Source organism: Muntiacus reevesi, chromosome X (genome assembly GCF_963930625.1).
Source record: "Muntiacus reevesi chromosome X, mMunRee1.1, whole genome shotgun sequence".
In the NCBI taxonomy this organism is placed as follows: domain Eukaryota; kingdom Metazoa; phylum Chordata; class Mammalia; order Artiodactyla; family Cervidae; genus Muntiacus; species Muntiacus reevesi.
In genome coordinates, this window is record NC_089271.1 from 3,813,230 (window position 1) to 3,828,104 (window position 14,875).

Sequence of the window (14,875 nt, forward strand, 5' to 3'; positions counted from 1 at the left end):
GCAATCATCTGGACTCCCAACCTCCTTGCCCGGGTGCATACAAGGATGTCAGCTGCCAGGATGCACATTTACGGAACGTCACACAAATCCCCTCCCCTTGAGAGTTCACGGGGGTGGCTTCTAGTTAAGTGAAAGAATGGGAGTGTGCAGACATTACCAGATGCTCCCTTATGTAATTAGCAATTCCTAATTAGTCTTTCCTGTTCTGGAACCCCCCCTGCCCCCTGCATTCATCCCTTCTGCATTTTACATGCCTTCTCATAAAATGAATCCCACTTTGCTCTGGGGGAAAAGCCCCTTTCAGCCGGTTTTATGGACGAAGCCGGCTGATAATGACAGTTTGGGTACCGGATAATAACCATAAAGGGAAAGCTTCTGTCCCTCCATTCAGCAAAGAGGTGATTCCTTCCTAAAGGCTCCAGGATTTTTCTGGCAGAACCGTTATGGTTTTAACCCATCACTCCCCCATCCGCCTCTCTCCTACGCTTTGCTCTCATGGAATGAGCTCCTCACTTATTTTCCTGGAGGTTAGACTGCGATTTGTAATGGATGGTAAACCACAAGTTCTTTAGGAAATCAGAGACCCTCGGTCCACAGTGAAACACGACCGTCTCTCCTACAGAACGTGACTGTCCAATAACCTCGATGATAGGAGGGACCTTTAACATTCTGCACCCTGGCAAATCCTACTTCTTCTAAAAGCATCCCATGGAAAGGTTTGATGTTGGCAATTCTAACCTCCTTCCAAAACGTCTGCAGGAAACAGCTTTCCATGTGTCTCTGAACTCCAGAAAGGGAACGTGGGGTGTTTTGAAGCTGGTGTTTCCAAACCATCTGACATGGAATCTTCCTTTACTGCTACAACCAGGGATAGGTTTTTTTCAGTTTTTTTTTTTCACCTTGTATTTTGTATTGGAGTATAACCGATTAAAAGTGTTGTGATAGATTCAGGTAGGCAGCGAAGGGACTCAGCCATACATATACAGGTATCCACTCTCCCCCAAACTCCCCTGCCATACCGACTGCCACGTGACATTGAGCAGACTTCCCTGTGCTGTCCAGCAGGTCCTTGCTGGTTCTCCATGTTAAACACAGCCGTGTGTCCATGTCCATCCCAGACTCCCTGACTGTCCCTTCCCCCTTCCTTCCCCCTGGTGACCATAAGGTTATCAGAGTATTGAGCAGAGTTCCCTGGGCTGTCCAGCAGGTCCTTGCTGGTTCTCCATGTTAAACACAGCAGTGTGTCCATGTCCATCCCAGACTCCCTGACTGTCCCTTCCCCCATCCTTCCCCCTGGTGACCATCAGGTTATTACAGAGTATTGAGCAGAGTTCCCTGTGCTGTCCAGCGGGTCCTTGCTGGTTCTCCATGTTAAACACAGCCGTGTGTCCATGTCCATCCCAGACTCCCTGACTATCCCTTCCCCATCTTCCCCCCTGGTGACCATCAGGTTATTACAGAGTATTGAGCAGAGTTCCCCGTGCTGTCCAGCAGGTCCTTGCTGGTTCTCCATGGTAAACAAAGCAGTGTGTCCATGTCCATCCCAGACTCCCTGACTATCCCTTCCCCCTTCCTTCCCCCTGGTGACCATGAGGTTATTACAGAGTATTGAGCAGAGTTCCCCGTGCTGTCCAGCAGGTCCTTGCTGGTTCTCCATGGTAAACAAAGCAGTGTGTCCATGTCCATCCCAGACTCCCTGGCTGTCCCTTCCCCCATCCTTCCTCCCTGGTGACCATCAAGTTATCACAGAGTATTGAGCAGAGTTCCCTGTGCTGTCCAGCAGGGCCTTGCTGGTTCTCCATGTTAAACACAGCAGTGTGTCCATGTCCATCCCAGACTCCCTGACTATCCCTTCCCCCATCCTTCCCCCTGGTGACCATAAGGTTATTACAGAGTATTGAGCAGAGTTCCCCGTGCTGTCCAGCAGGTCCTTGCTGGTTCTCCATGGTAAACACAGCAGTGTGTCCATGTCCATCCCAGATTCCCTGACTATCCCTTCCCCATCCTCCCCCCTGGTGACCATCAGGTTATTACAGAGTATTGAGCAGAGTTCCCCATGCTGTCCAGCAGGTCCTTGCTGGTTCTCCATGTTAAACACAGCCGTGTGTCCATGTCCATCCCAGACTCCCTGACTGTCCCTTCCCTGATCCTTCCCCTTTTTCGTTTGTTTTTTTCACTGTGTCAGAATTCCCGTTGCAGGACCAGAATGAATGCAAGTGATTTTATATTCCCTGTGAGAGCATACTGCTTTCCTAGCCTAACTGTCAAAATACAGCATGTGATGGATCTCCCTGGTGGTCCATTGGTTAGGACTTTACCTTCCAAAGCAGGGAGGGTGGGGGGTGCAGGTTCGATCCCTTGGCGGGCAAGTAAGATCCCACCATCTTGTGGCCAAAAAAAAAACCAAAACATAAAGCAGAAGCCACACTGCTTCACAAATGGAAGAAAGCCTTTAGAAATGTTTCACATCGGAAATTCTAAAAGCAAAATGAAACAAATTGCAGTGCTTGATATAATCCAGGCAGACCATGGGGTGGGGGTTTCCTAGCGTGGGATGGTATGAGCAACATGATAGCAGCTTGTCAAGTGGGAAATAATCACACACTTTACCAAAGATGGAAGGGTCTGAAGGGGTCAGTGTCCCAGATAAGCTCGCAACCTTCCTCATGTGCTAGAGATGAATTCACAGAAGCCAGTCCTTTGATTGGCCAAACCCGGTGATTTTAAACAAATGGCTCCTTTTCACTGACAAACACCCCTGGCTCCAAATCCTCTAAGCATCTCAGCTGATGAAACATTGGTTTTTGACACTGACTGTCTGAAGTGACACTTGTAAATCAGTAAGCCACCCCCAAGCCCCACCAACAACATTAAATGAATAAGGAGAGGTGCACAAAAGAAGTCACTTGAATTTAGACAGATTTATGACTAGACTGATACTGAGTTTCAATCAAAGCACTGGAAGGAATAAAATAAAAAATCACACACACACACATGAGATGTGCTAAGTGGCTGGGTGTTTATTTTAAAATGTGATTCATGGAAAAGATGCTTTAAGAACCTAAATCCCTTCTCTCATTGCACGTTGAATTCAATGAGTATTGTGTGCATTGTATTTGGTCTAAATATTGCCCTGGAACAGAAAGTTGAGGGTTTTAGGATAGCTAACCTGGATCTAAATGTTCCTCGTTCAACTGAACTGCAAGAGTTTAGGAGACTGGTTCCAGAACACGCAGCTTTCTGTCCACTTCAAGTTGGCTGTAAGAATCCCAGTGGGGTCAGATGTATTAATAACTAAACTTCAGTTGTTTACAACATGACTTTAATGACACAGATGATGTAATCCCTTGAGAAATAATTCATTACCTAAGCATGAAAGATTGAAGGCGGGAGGAGAAGGGGATGACAGAGGATGAGATGGTTGGATGGCATCACCGACTCAACAGATATGAGTTTGAGCAAGTTCTGGGAGATAGTGAAGGACAGGGAGGCCTGGCGTGCGGCAGTCCATGGGGTCACAAAGAGTCAGACACGACTGAGCCACTTAACAACAACAACCACAGTAGGCATTTTTTTTTTTCAATGATCATTAAACAGAAGATAACAACTGCAGCTGCTGCTGCTAAGTTGCTTCAGTTGTGTCTGACTCTGTGCGACCCCACAGATGGCAACCCACCAGGCTCCCCCGTTCCTGGGATTCCCCAGGGACGCTGGAGTGGGTTGCCAGTTCCTTCTCCAATGCGTGCGAGTGAAGTCGCTCAGTCGTGTCCGATTGTTTGCGACCCCATGGACTGCAGCCCACCAGGCTCCTCCATCCGTGGGATTTTCCAGGCAAGAGTACTGGAGTGGGTCGCCATTGCCTTCTCCAAAGTAAACATAGAAGAAAAGCATTTTCATTTTCAAGGTGTGTATTCTGTTTGAATTTAGAGAATTAATCTAGGGTCTCAACCACATTTCAAAAGGAGTTCTACATATGGGTGCATCTATATGTACCTGTTTGCAGAATGACCTAGATTGATGGTTTTGTTTCTTTAGAGTATCATGAGGATTTGCAAAATATAGAAAAACACTAGCTTTTATGATATCAGAATCCCTCATTCACATGTGTGTGTCTGTGTGTATATTTCTCTGTGTGTGTGTGTGTCTCTGTGTGTATATACATGGGTTTCCCTGGTGGCTCAGAGGTAAAGTTTCCCTGGAGAAAGCTGTGGCAACCCACTCCAGAATTCTTGCCTGGAGAATCCCATGGACAGAGAAGCCTGGCAGGCTACAGTCCATGGGGTCACAAAGAGTCAGATATGACTGAGTGACTAACACTTTTATTTTCTTTTATTCATGTACACATACACACACACATATATGCTTGCATTCGAGAGAGAATTCTGTATTTGTACACACAATATTTACTTCAGTGGAGTAAAAGCAAAAAGGAAATGTGTAAATGAAAACATTTCAATGAGAATAGACACAATTTACTTTAGGTTGCGTAGATTAGCTGGACCAGAAATCTGTGTAACGAGAATCAGAGCTAAGGTAGAAATACGAAGCAGGTCAATAATTGCCTGTTTGTGTTCTTTGATGCCTACAGAAAATCATTCACTGGGTGTGTTTCTTATGAGGTGAAACTGAAGCCTTCTTCCTTTGAAAAAAAATATTTCTTTCTTTATTTGGCCATGTGGGGTCTTAGGTGAGGCATGGGGGACCTAGGTTCCTGAGCAGGGATTGAATCCGGCCACCTGCCTTGGGAGAACAGACTCTTAGTCACTGGATCACCGAGGAACTTCCTGAATTTTTACTATTGGATTCATTTATGATTTAGCAAAAGTGCATAGTTTCTAACGAATGGGATGAAACTGGAAAAACATTTAAATTTGGTGGGCGGGATAGGCAAAGCTACTTGGATTGTGTCTGATTTTAGTTTTCATTTTGCTTAAATTTTGCCCAAGTCATAACTAAAGCTACTTCTATGATATTTCATTGTCATCTCAATATTGCACAGGGTCAGAGCAATTTCCCATGTCAGGAGAATAAATCTAAGAGAATGATGACGGACACATGATTTCTACAGCATGTGTTTCGGAACTTGAGGCCCATTACAGTATAAATGGGATTTCTCGCACTATTTTCATAAAGCATATTCTATCCCTGACTGACAATTAACACTGAGGCTACACGGATGTCTTAAACTATTTTAGCTGAAAATATTTGGATCTCCAAAACTAAAACTCATTAAGTTCTGGAAACAAAATACAAAGTGGCAAAACCCTGTTTATTATACAACGCTGATCAAAAGGTGAAGATCATTGACAAACATACTTCATGATGATAAGAATTTGGCAATAGGCAGTCTGGAGCCAAATCCCCTTTGAGCCAACAAGATTTTTTCTCTTTTTTTCTTAAATCAAAACCTCATCCTTGAATATTTATCCAGATTTGTTGATGAGAAGTCTGAGTGCCAAAAAACAGATCCTTTTGAAATGTGGTGCTGGAGAACACTCTTGAGAGTTCTTTGGGCAAGAAGGCAGCCAAACCAATCAATCCTAAAGGAAATTAACACTGAATATTCTTTGGAAGGACTGACGCTAAAGCTGAAGCTCCAATACTTTGGCCTCCTGATGTGAAGAACTGACTCACTGGAAAAGACCCTGATGCTGGGAATGATTGAGAGCAAGAGAAGGGGACGACAGAGGATGAGAGGGTTGGATGGCATCACCGACTCAATGGACATGAGTTTGAGCAAGCTCTGGGAGTTGGTGGCTGACAGGGAGGCCTGGCGTGCTGCAGTCCACGGGGTTGTAAAGAGTCAGACACGATTTAGTGACTGAACAACAAGAAACTCAAACTGGTTGTCAAATCCTTTTGATTTGATCTCTTGAATAGCTCATACACTTCATCACTCCTCAAGGTTGCATCTCAGTGTCCAAGAGGTCTGATTCGCTCACTCAACCTTGATGCTTCCAATCCATTTCTACACCATCCATATAATCATGGCGCTCCCCAATGTATACAAAAGGGCAAAACACATGAAAATCAAAACCTGAAGCCCTCTGACTCTGCAGTTCTATTTCCATAAATGCTTTCTGTAGAAATCTGTATTGGTACAGAAATAGCCACGCAAGGTTTTACAATGTTCTGTTGCTCAGAATTTTCCTCTTTTTTTGGCAAAGAACAACAAAATTTATTTTAAGAAAATGCTCAGAAATTGTTTTTAAAAATTATTTATTTTTTTTGGCTAAGCCTCATGGCATGTGGGATCTTAGTTCCTTGACCAGGTATTGAATCTGTGACCTCTGTGTTGGAAGCACAGAGTCTTAACCACTGACTGGCCAAGTGTGTACATATTGATTATAATTTTGAATGTAAGATGGTTCGACAGCATCACCAAGTTAATTGACATAAATTTGAGCGTACTCCTGGAGATAGTGGAGGACAGGGAAGCCAGGCAGGCTGTAGTTCACAGGGTCATGAAGAGTTGAACACAAATTAGCAACTCAACAATAAAAAACATCAATGACGGCAATCTCAAAATCCATGAATAGATTTGCTGCATGAATTCTGTTGGCTGAATCCATGTAACAGGAGGCTGTGTACATATATAAAATGATGCAGAGTATTTCTATGTGGAAACGCAAGATCACTGCTAAGGTGTCTTCAGAGAAAACGGAATACTTTGCCTTATAGATCCCATTTTTATGAACATAACATGAAGGGTGTGTGAAATATAAACTCTGCAAGGAAATCAAACAGTTCATAGTGTCTGCTTCTAGGAAGGGACTTCCCCTGCTGGCTCTGATGGTTAAAAATGTGCCTGCAAGGCAGGAGACCCAGGTTCGTCGGGAAGATCCCCTAGAGGAGGAAATGGAAAATCACTCCAGTATTCTTGCCATGAGAATCCCCATGGTCAGAGGAGTCTGGCAGGCCCATGGGGTTGCAAAGGGTGAGACACGACTGAGCGACTAACACTAGGAAGGTGGCTATAAGTGACTTTCACACTTACTTTTTAAAAACTATGCTTTCTTCCCATGTATAACTGCTTTTTTAAGCAATTGTACACCAACATGCATACGTATACACACAACACAGCAATCTTGTGTGAAAGTCAAATGTATTAGTGGGATGTCCAGGGCCATCCACTGTGGTACATCTCTACATCACTGGCCATGCTCGACACATGCCCTTTAGCGAACAAATCTACCACGTTCCACGTGACTGTCCCCTGGGAAACACCTTGCATCTCCATCTCTCTCTGCACACATTATCTTCCATCTCTTCCTGAAGGTGAAACCGAAAGTCGCTCAGTCGTGTCTGACTCTTTGTGACCCCATGGAGTGGGTTGCCCTTCTCCAGGGGATCTTCCCAACCCAGAGATTGAACCTAGGTCTCCTGCATTGCAGGTGGATTCTTTATCAGCTGAGCCATTTTCCTGACCTAGGAATCAAACTGGAGTCTCCTGCACTGCAGACAGATTCTTTATCAACTGAGCTACCTGGGAAACCCATCTCTTCCTAGGATGCCTTTTATATGCCTGCCAGGATCCTGTAAGGTCCCTTCCTCCTGTACATACAGCCTCACTTCAAAACTTATTATCTGATCATAGATCACAGTGCCACCCGGAGACCGACTCCATAACCTCTGTGGTCCATGCTATTATGCAGGAGTCAAACACAGATACAGGTAATGACACTTCATCTCTTACCCACCACCAAGGCAGGTCCCTTTTCAAGTTTCTCCTAAAGGACTCTGTTCTTTCAAGTCCGTTCACTGCATTAAGTGAGTTGCGATGATAGAACCTAGCACTTTCTATGACGGGTATCTGCTCCCAGGTCAGGAGCTTGTTAATATTTTGCACTGGAGTCATGCGGTAGGGGGCTTTCCAGATGGTCCTAATGGTAAAGAATCCCCCTGCCAAAGCAGGAGATGTGGGTTCAACCCCTGTGTCGGGACGAAGCCCTGGAGGAGGAAATGGCAACCCACTCCCGTATTCTTGCCTGGAGAATCCCATGGACAGGGGAGCCTGGCGGGCTGCCATCCATGGGATCACAAAGGGACAGAACTGCAGAAAAGTGCGCACACACGCACGCATACCCACACACAGAGGCAATCAGCTTTGGCTTTGAATCTACAGGAAAGCCTCATATTTCTCAGCTGTGAAGTTGACAAGAGTAGATCTTAGTCCAATAGCACAGCTTGAGAAACTAACTGGATGATGTACATTTGAAAGAATCATGCTTCTTGGAGAACCCATATACATTTTGCACTTATATGTTTTTCATGACACTGCAAATTGTATCTAAGACATAAAGATGATTTATATAAAACTCTATGCTGCAAATGTGATATCACAAATCCTTCCATTTATTTCTGTTTCGCTCAGAGAGAGCAAATAAAGAGAGGCATCTGTTGACAAATGAAGGAATGCCACAGGGAGAGTGGATAACTGGTCTACCTTGGTATACTCTATCTGTATTATGCAGATGATAGTATTGATGATAGCCGTGTATGCAAAGAGCTTAAAGGCCCATCTTTAGATGAATGTATAAAGAAGATGTGGTATATTATGCTAAAGCAAATATCTTGCAATAAAAATATTAAAAAGAAGATGTGGTATAGTGTGTGTTTCCGCAGCCCATACACTAAAACTGGAAGAATACAAAGATTAGCATGGCCCCTGAGAAAGCATGACACAAGAATTCATGGATTGCTCCATATTTTTTAGGATACATGTGTAATTATGGCTGATTTTTGATGTTGTATGACAGAATACAACATAGCAATGTAAAGCAATTTTTTCCAATTAATAAAAAAGAAAAAACAACACATTGTTGATTAAAAAAAATGATGCAATGCATGTACACACAGAGGAATATTATTCACCCACAAAAAAGGGAATGAAATCATGCCATTTACAGCAACACTGACGAGCCTAGAGATTTTCATACTAAGTGAAGTAAATCAGACAGAGGAAGACAGATATCCGATGAGAGCACATGTGAAATCCCAAAATATGACACCAGTGAACTTAACTACAAAAGAGAAACTGGCTCCCAGACAGAGAACAGTCTTGTGGCCCCCAAGGGGGATAGGGTGGAGGGAGGGGTGGGGTGGGAATTTGGGATTCCTAGATGCAAATTATTATACACAGGATGGATGAACAAGATCCCACCATAGACCACAGAGTAGAGCGAAGTATATTCAGTACCCTCTGATACACCATCACGCATGGAAAAGAACATGAAAAAGGATATATATATATGTATATAACCTAGTCACATTTCTGTCCAGCAGAAATTAAAACAACATTGTAAATCAGCCACACTTCCAAAAAAAACAGACTATGCAGACGATAAAGAAAGCTCATATGCTCCGACTGCAAAATGTTGTTGGTGAATAACTTTGCCTGAAGGTGATGCATATTTATTTGTTCAGTCTGCGTATTCAGTGTTTGTTATTTATTTCGTGTTTATTGGGTACTCAACGTCTAAAGAGAAAGGCAAGGTAAAAAATATATTACAGCTGCAGGCATGCTGAGAAAATGATGGAGGTCCTTATTCAACCGAATTTCTGATAAACATGCAATGACCCAACTAACGTGATAAAAGCTGAGGGGAAATGATACAAGAGTGGATTTTGACAGATAGTTTGAAACCTTACCGACAGCTTTATTTCATTTGTGAGCTACAATTCATTTTTAACACAAATATTTTAAAACTTATTAGGAAAGTCATATTTTTTTACCATCATAGTATGTTTATGAAACATGCATGACATACATATGTGTGTGTGTGTGTGTCTGTCTGTCTGTCTGCATGCTCAGTTGCTGAGTCGTGTGACACTTTTGTGAATCCATGGACTGCAGCCTGCCAGGCTTCTCTGTCCATAGGATTTCAGAGGATTGCAGCAAGAATACTGGAGTGGGATGTCATTTCCTCCTCCAAGGGATCTTCCCAACCCAGGGGATCAAAGCCCCTGTCTCCTGCACTGGCATTCAGGTTCCTTGCCACTAAGCCCCCAGGGAAGCCCATACAGATTTTGTATGTATGTGCTATTCATGGCACTACAAATTCAGACTTAAAGAAAGTAGGGAAAACCACTAGACCATTCAGGTATGACCTAAATCAAATCCCTTATGACTATACAGTGGAAGTGAGGAATAGATTTAAGGGACTCGATCTGACAGACAGAGAGCCTGATGAACTATGGACAGAGTTTTGCGACACTGTACAGGAGACAGGGATCAAGACCATCCCCATGGAAAAGAAATGCAAAAAGGCAAAATGGCTGTCTGAGGAGGCCTTACAAATAGCTGTGAAATGAGGAGTAGCAAAAAGCAAAGGAGAAAAGGAAAGATATTCCTATTTGAATGCAGAGTTCCAAAGAATAGCCAGGAAAGATAAGAAAGCCTTCCTCAGCGATCAATGCAAAGAAATAGAGGAAAACAACAGATTGGGAAAGACTAGAGATCTCTTCAAGAAAATTAGAGATATCTAAGGAACATTTCATGCAAAGATGGGTTTGATAAAGGACAGAAATGGTATGGACCTAACAGGAGCAGAAGATATTAAGAAGAGGTGGTAAGAAGACACAGAAGAACTGTACAAAAAAGATCTTCACGACCCGGATAACCACAATGATGTGATCACTCACCTAGAGCCAGATATCCTGGAATGTGAAGTCAAGTGGGCCTTAGAAAGCATCAGTACGAACAAAGCTAGTGGATGTGATGGAATTCCACTTGAGCTATTTCAAATCCTGAAAGATGATGCTGTGAAAGTGCTGCACTCAATATGCCAGCAAATTTGGAAAACTCAGCAGTGGCCACAGGCCTGGAAAAGTCAGTTATCATTCCAATCCCAAAGAAAGGCAATGCCAAAGAATGCTCAAACTACCACACAATTGCACTCATCTCTCACATGCTAGTAAAGTAATGGTCAAAATTCTCCAGGCCAGGCTTCAGCAATACGTGAACCATGAACTTCCAGTTGTTCAAGCTGGTTTTAGAAAAGGCAGAGGAACCAGAGATTAAATTGCCAACATCCACTGGATCATCAAAAAAGCAAGAGAGTTGCAGAAAAACGTCTATTTCTGCTTTATTGACTATGCCAAAACCTTTGACTGTGTGGATCACAATAAACTGTGGAAAATTCTGAAAGAGATGGGAATACCAGATCACCTGACCCACCTCTTGAGAAAACTATATGCAGGTCAGGAAGCAACAGTTAGAACTAGACATGGAACAACAGACTGGTTCTAAATAGGAAAAGGAGTACTTCAAGGCTATATATTGTCACCCTGCTTATTTAACTTATATGCAGAGTACATCATGAGAAATGCTGGGCTGGAAGACGCACAAACTGGAATCAAGACTGCCGGGAGAAATATTAATAATCTCAGATATGCAGATGACACCACCCTTATGGCAGAAAGTGAAGAGGAACTAAAAAGCCTCTTGATGAAAGTCAAAGAGGAGAGTAAAAAAGTTGACTTAAAGCTCAACATTCAGAAAACTAAGATCATGGCATCTGGTCTCATCACCTCATGGGAAATAGATGGGGAGACAGTGGAAACAGTGTCTGACTTTATTTTGGGGGACTCCAAACTCACTGCGGATGGTGACTGCAGCCATGAAATTAAAAGACGCTTACTCTTTGGAAGGAAATTTATGACCAACCTAGATGGCATATTAAAAAGCAGAGACATTACCTTGCCAACAATGGTCCATCTGGTCAAGGCTATGGTTTTTCCAGTGGCCATGTATGGATGTGAGAGTTGGACTGTGAAGAAAGCTGAGCACCAAAGAATTGATGCTTTTGAACTGTGGTGTTGGCGAAGACTCTTGAGAGTGCCTTGGACTGCAAGGAGATCCAACCAGTCCATCTTAAAGGAGGTCAGTTCTGGGTGTTCATCGGAAGGACTGACGCTGAAGCTGAAACTCCAGTACTTTGCCCACCTGATGCGAAGAGTTGACTCACTGGAAAAGACCCTGATGCTGGGAGGGATTGGGGGCAGGAGGAGAAGGAGACAAGAGGATGAGATGGCTGAATGGCATCACCGACTCGATGGACATGAGTTTGAGTAAACTCCGGGAGTTGGTGATGGACAAGGAGGCCTGGCGTGCTGCGATTCATGGGGTCGCAAAGAGTCAGACACGACTGAGGGACTGAACTGAACTGAACTGAACATGGCATTACAAACTGTATTTAAGAAATAAAGATGATTTATGTAACTCAACGTTACAAAGGTGAAACATAATTTTACTAGTTTCTTACAAAGTGCACAAATTCTAAACATGCTGATCTGCTTAGACACACCAAGTCTAAGTGAAAGTCGCTTAGTCGTGTCTGACTCTTCGCTTCCCCATGCACTATACAGTCCACGGAATTCTCCAGGTCAGAATACTGGAGTGGGTTGCCATTCCCTTCTCCAAGGGATCTTCCCAACCCAGGGATCCAACCCAGGTCTCCTGCATTGCAATGAATTCTTTACCAGCTGAGCCACCGGGGAAGCTCACCATTAGATACACTATTTCATCCTCAACTTCAGGACAAGCATGGCTGGCTGCTGGGTTTCCTAGTATTTATGACTGGATACTATCTAGGGGCAGATAAGAATTAGTCTGGTTTGTTATTTGTCCATAAAACGCTAACAACTAAAAAAAAAAAAAAAACAGACATTCTTCTTCATCTCTATCAAAATCTAGTCATGCTAACTCATGTAGTCTTAAATGTATACAGAAATATTCCCAAGCCTTCCGATACTGGTTTTCAATGGGAACCTTGGAACTTGGTTAGGAAGCCAGTTTAAGACTTCCTTAGCTGTGCAAAAGCTTATAAATTTGATGAGGTCACATTTGTTTCTTTTCACTTTTATTTCTATTGCCTTGGGAGAATGGGTAAAGATGTGGTACATACATACAGCGGAATACTACTCAGCCACAAGAAAAGAATGAAATAAGGCCATTTGCAGCAACATGGATTGATGCAGAGATGATCATACCAAGTGAAGTCAGTCAGAGAAAGACAAATATATGATATCACTTATACATGCAACCCCACGGACTATACAGTCTGTGGAATTTTCCAGGCCAGAATACTGGAATGGATAACCATTCCGTTCTCCAGGGGATCTTCCCAACCCAGGGATGGAACCCAGGTCTCCCGCCTTGCAGGAGGATTCTTTACCGGCTGAGCCACAAGGGAAGCCCAAGAATACTGGAGTGGGTAGCCTATCCTTTCTCCAGTGGATCTTCCAGACTCAGGGATCGAACTGGGGTCTCCTGCATTGCAGGCGGATTCTTTAACAACTGAGCTATCAGGGAAGCCCCTGAAACATGCCATTTAAAAAATACTACAAATTGACTTATTTACAAAATATAAACAGACTAACACAAAAAAACAACCTTTCGGTTACCAAAGAGGATACAAAGTGGTAGGAACTGCATGTTTGGGATTAAGATACACAGCCTGCTATACATAAACGATATAAACAAAAGGTCCTAGTGTATAGCAGAGTGAACTATATCTAATCAATATCTTGTAATAGCCAAGAATGGAAAATATTATCTATATCCATTTCATCTATCTGTCTGTTCATACGTCCATCAAACTGAATCACATTGCCGTTCACCTGAAACTTAACACAGTACTGGAGGAATAAAAGACTGACAAGATAAGACCCTGGGAAGGTCTGAGAGGAAACACAACACACATTAGCAACAGGTGAATGGCATGACCTGGGAAAGAGCTACTGGGCTAGACAGAAGGTTCGTTTGGGTTTTCTCACTAGATGCTATGGAAAAATCTGAACAAGCTTTTTGGCCAACCCAATGAAATCTCAATCGAAAGTTCAGTTTTGGGTACAGAAAGGTGGTTGTTGGAGAAGTAGGGATATTTCTCAGGACTGAGTGCATACATCCTCTGTGTAACACACACTCAAATTGCCCTTTTGGCTGCATAGTTTGACTATGCTGTCTTCCTGCTGAATTCTCAATTATTAAATATCCTCCTTGGAAGAAAGGCTAAGACAAACCTAGACCAGCGAATTAAAAAGCAGAGACATCACTAAGACGACGAATGTCCAAAGAGTCAAAGCTATGGTTTTCCCAGTAGCCATGTACGGATGCAAGAGAGGGATCATAAAGAAGGCTGAGTGCCAAAGAACTGATGCTTTCAAACTGTGGTGCTGGAGAAGACTCTTGAGAGTCCTGTGGACAGTGAGGAAATCAAACCAGTCCATCCTAAACGAAATCAGTCCTGAATATGCATTGGAAAGGCTGATGGTGAAGCTGAAGCTCCAATCCTTTGGCCTCCTGATGCAAAGAGCTGACTTACTAGGAAAGACCTGATGCTGGGAAAGATTGAAGGCATGAGGAGAAGGGGATGACAGAGGATGAGATGGTCGGATGGCATCACTGATTCAAAGGACATGAGTTTGAGGAAGCTCAGGGAGATGGTGAAGGACAGGGAGGCCTGGCGTGCTGCAGTCCATGGGGTCGCAAAGAGTTGGATACAACTGAGCCACGGAAATGACTGAACACGCCCTTGCTGACAAGGAGATTTGAAAGTCCATTTCTCCAGTGAAGAGTCTACTACAGTACTCAACTTGTAAGAATCCTTCATATTATTTTGGTCTCACTGTGGATGTATTTTTATAATGTAATTTACATAGGTAAAGCAACTGTGAAATGAATTTACTTTAAGAAGGGAAACAGCATGTGATGAAAAACAGAATACCTTTTACCTAATTATTCAAGATTTGTTTAAAAACCAACCAGTATTCCCCACTCGAGTGAGGCCTTGGATCAACCAACATGCTTCTAACCCCAGAGCAATTGGCTGTGGAACTGGAAATCATGGCTAACTTTCAACAGGATGACTAT

General features: G+C 43.2%; 1 protein-coding gene and 1 pseudogene across 4 annotated transcripts in view; one reads left to right on the forward strand and one right to left on the reverse strand.

The window, feature by feature from the left end:
* Window positions 1–14,875, reverse strand: part of NLGN4X (neuroligin 4 X-linked) — a 375,796-nt gene that overhangs the window by 26,965 nt on the left and 333,956 nt on the right. The gene's annotated exons all lie outside the window — the stretch shown is intronic.
* Window positions 8,614–8,713, forward strand: LOC136154920 (U6 spliceosomal RNA; annotated as a pseudogene).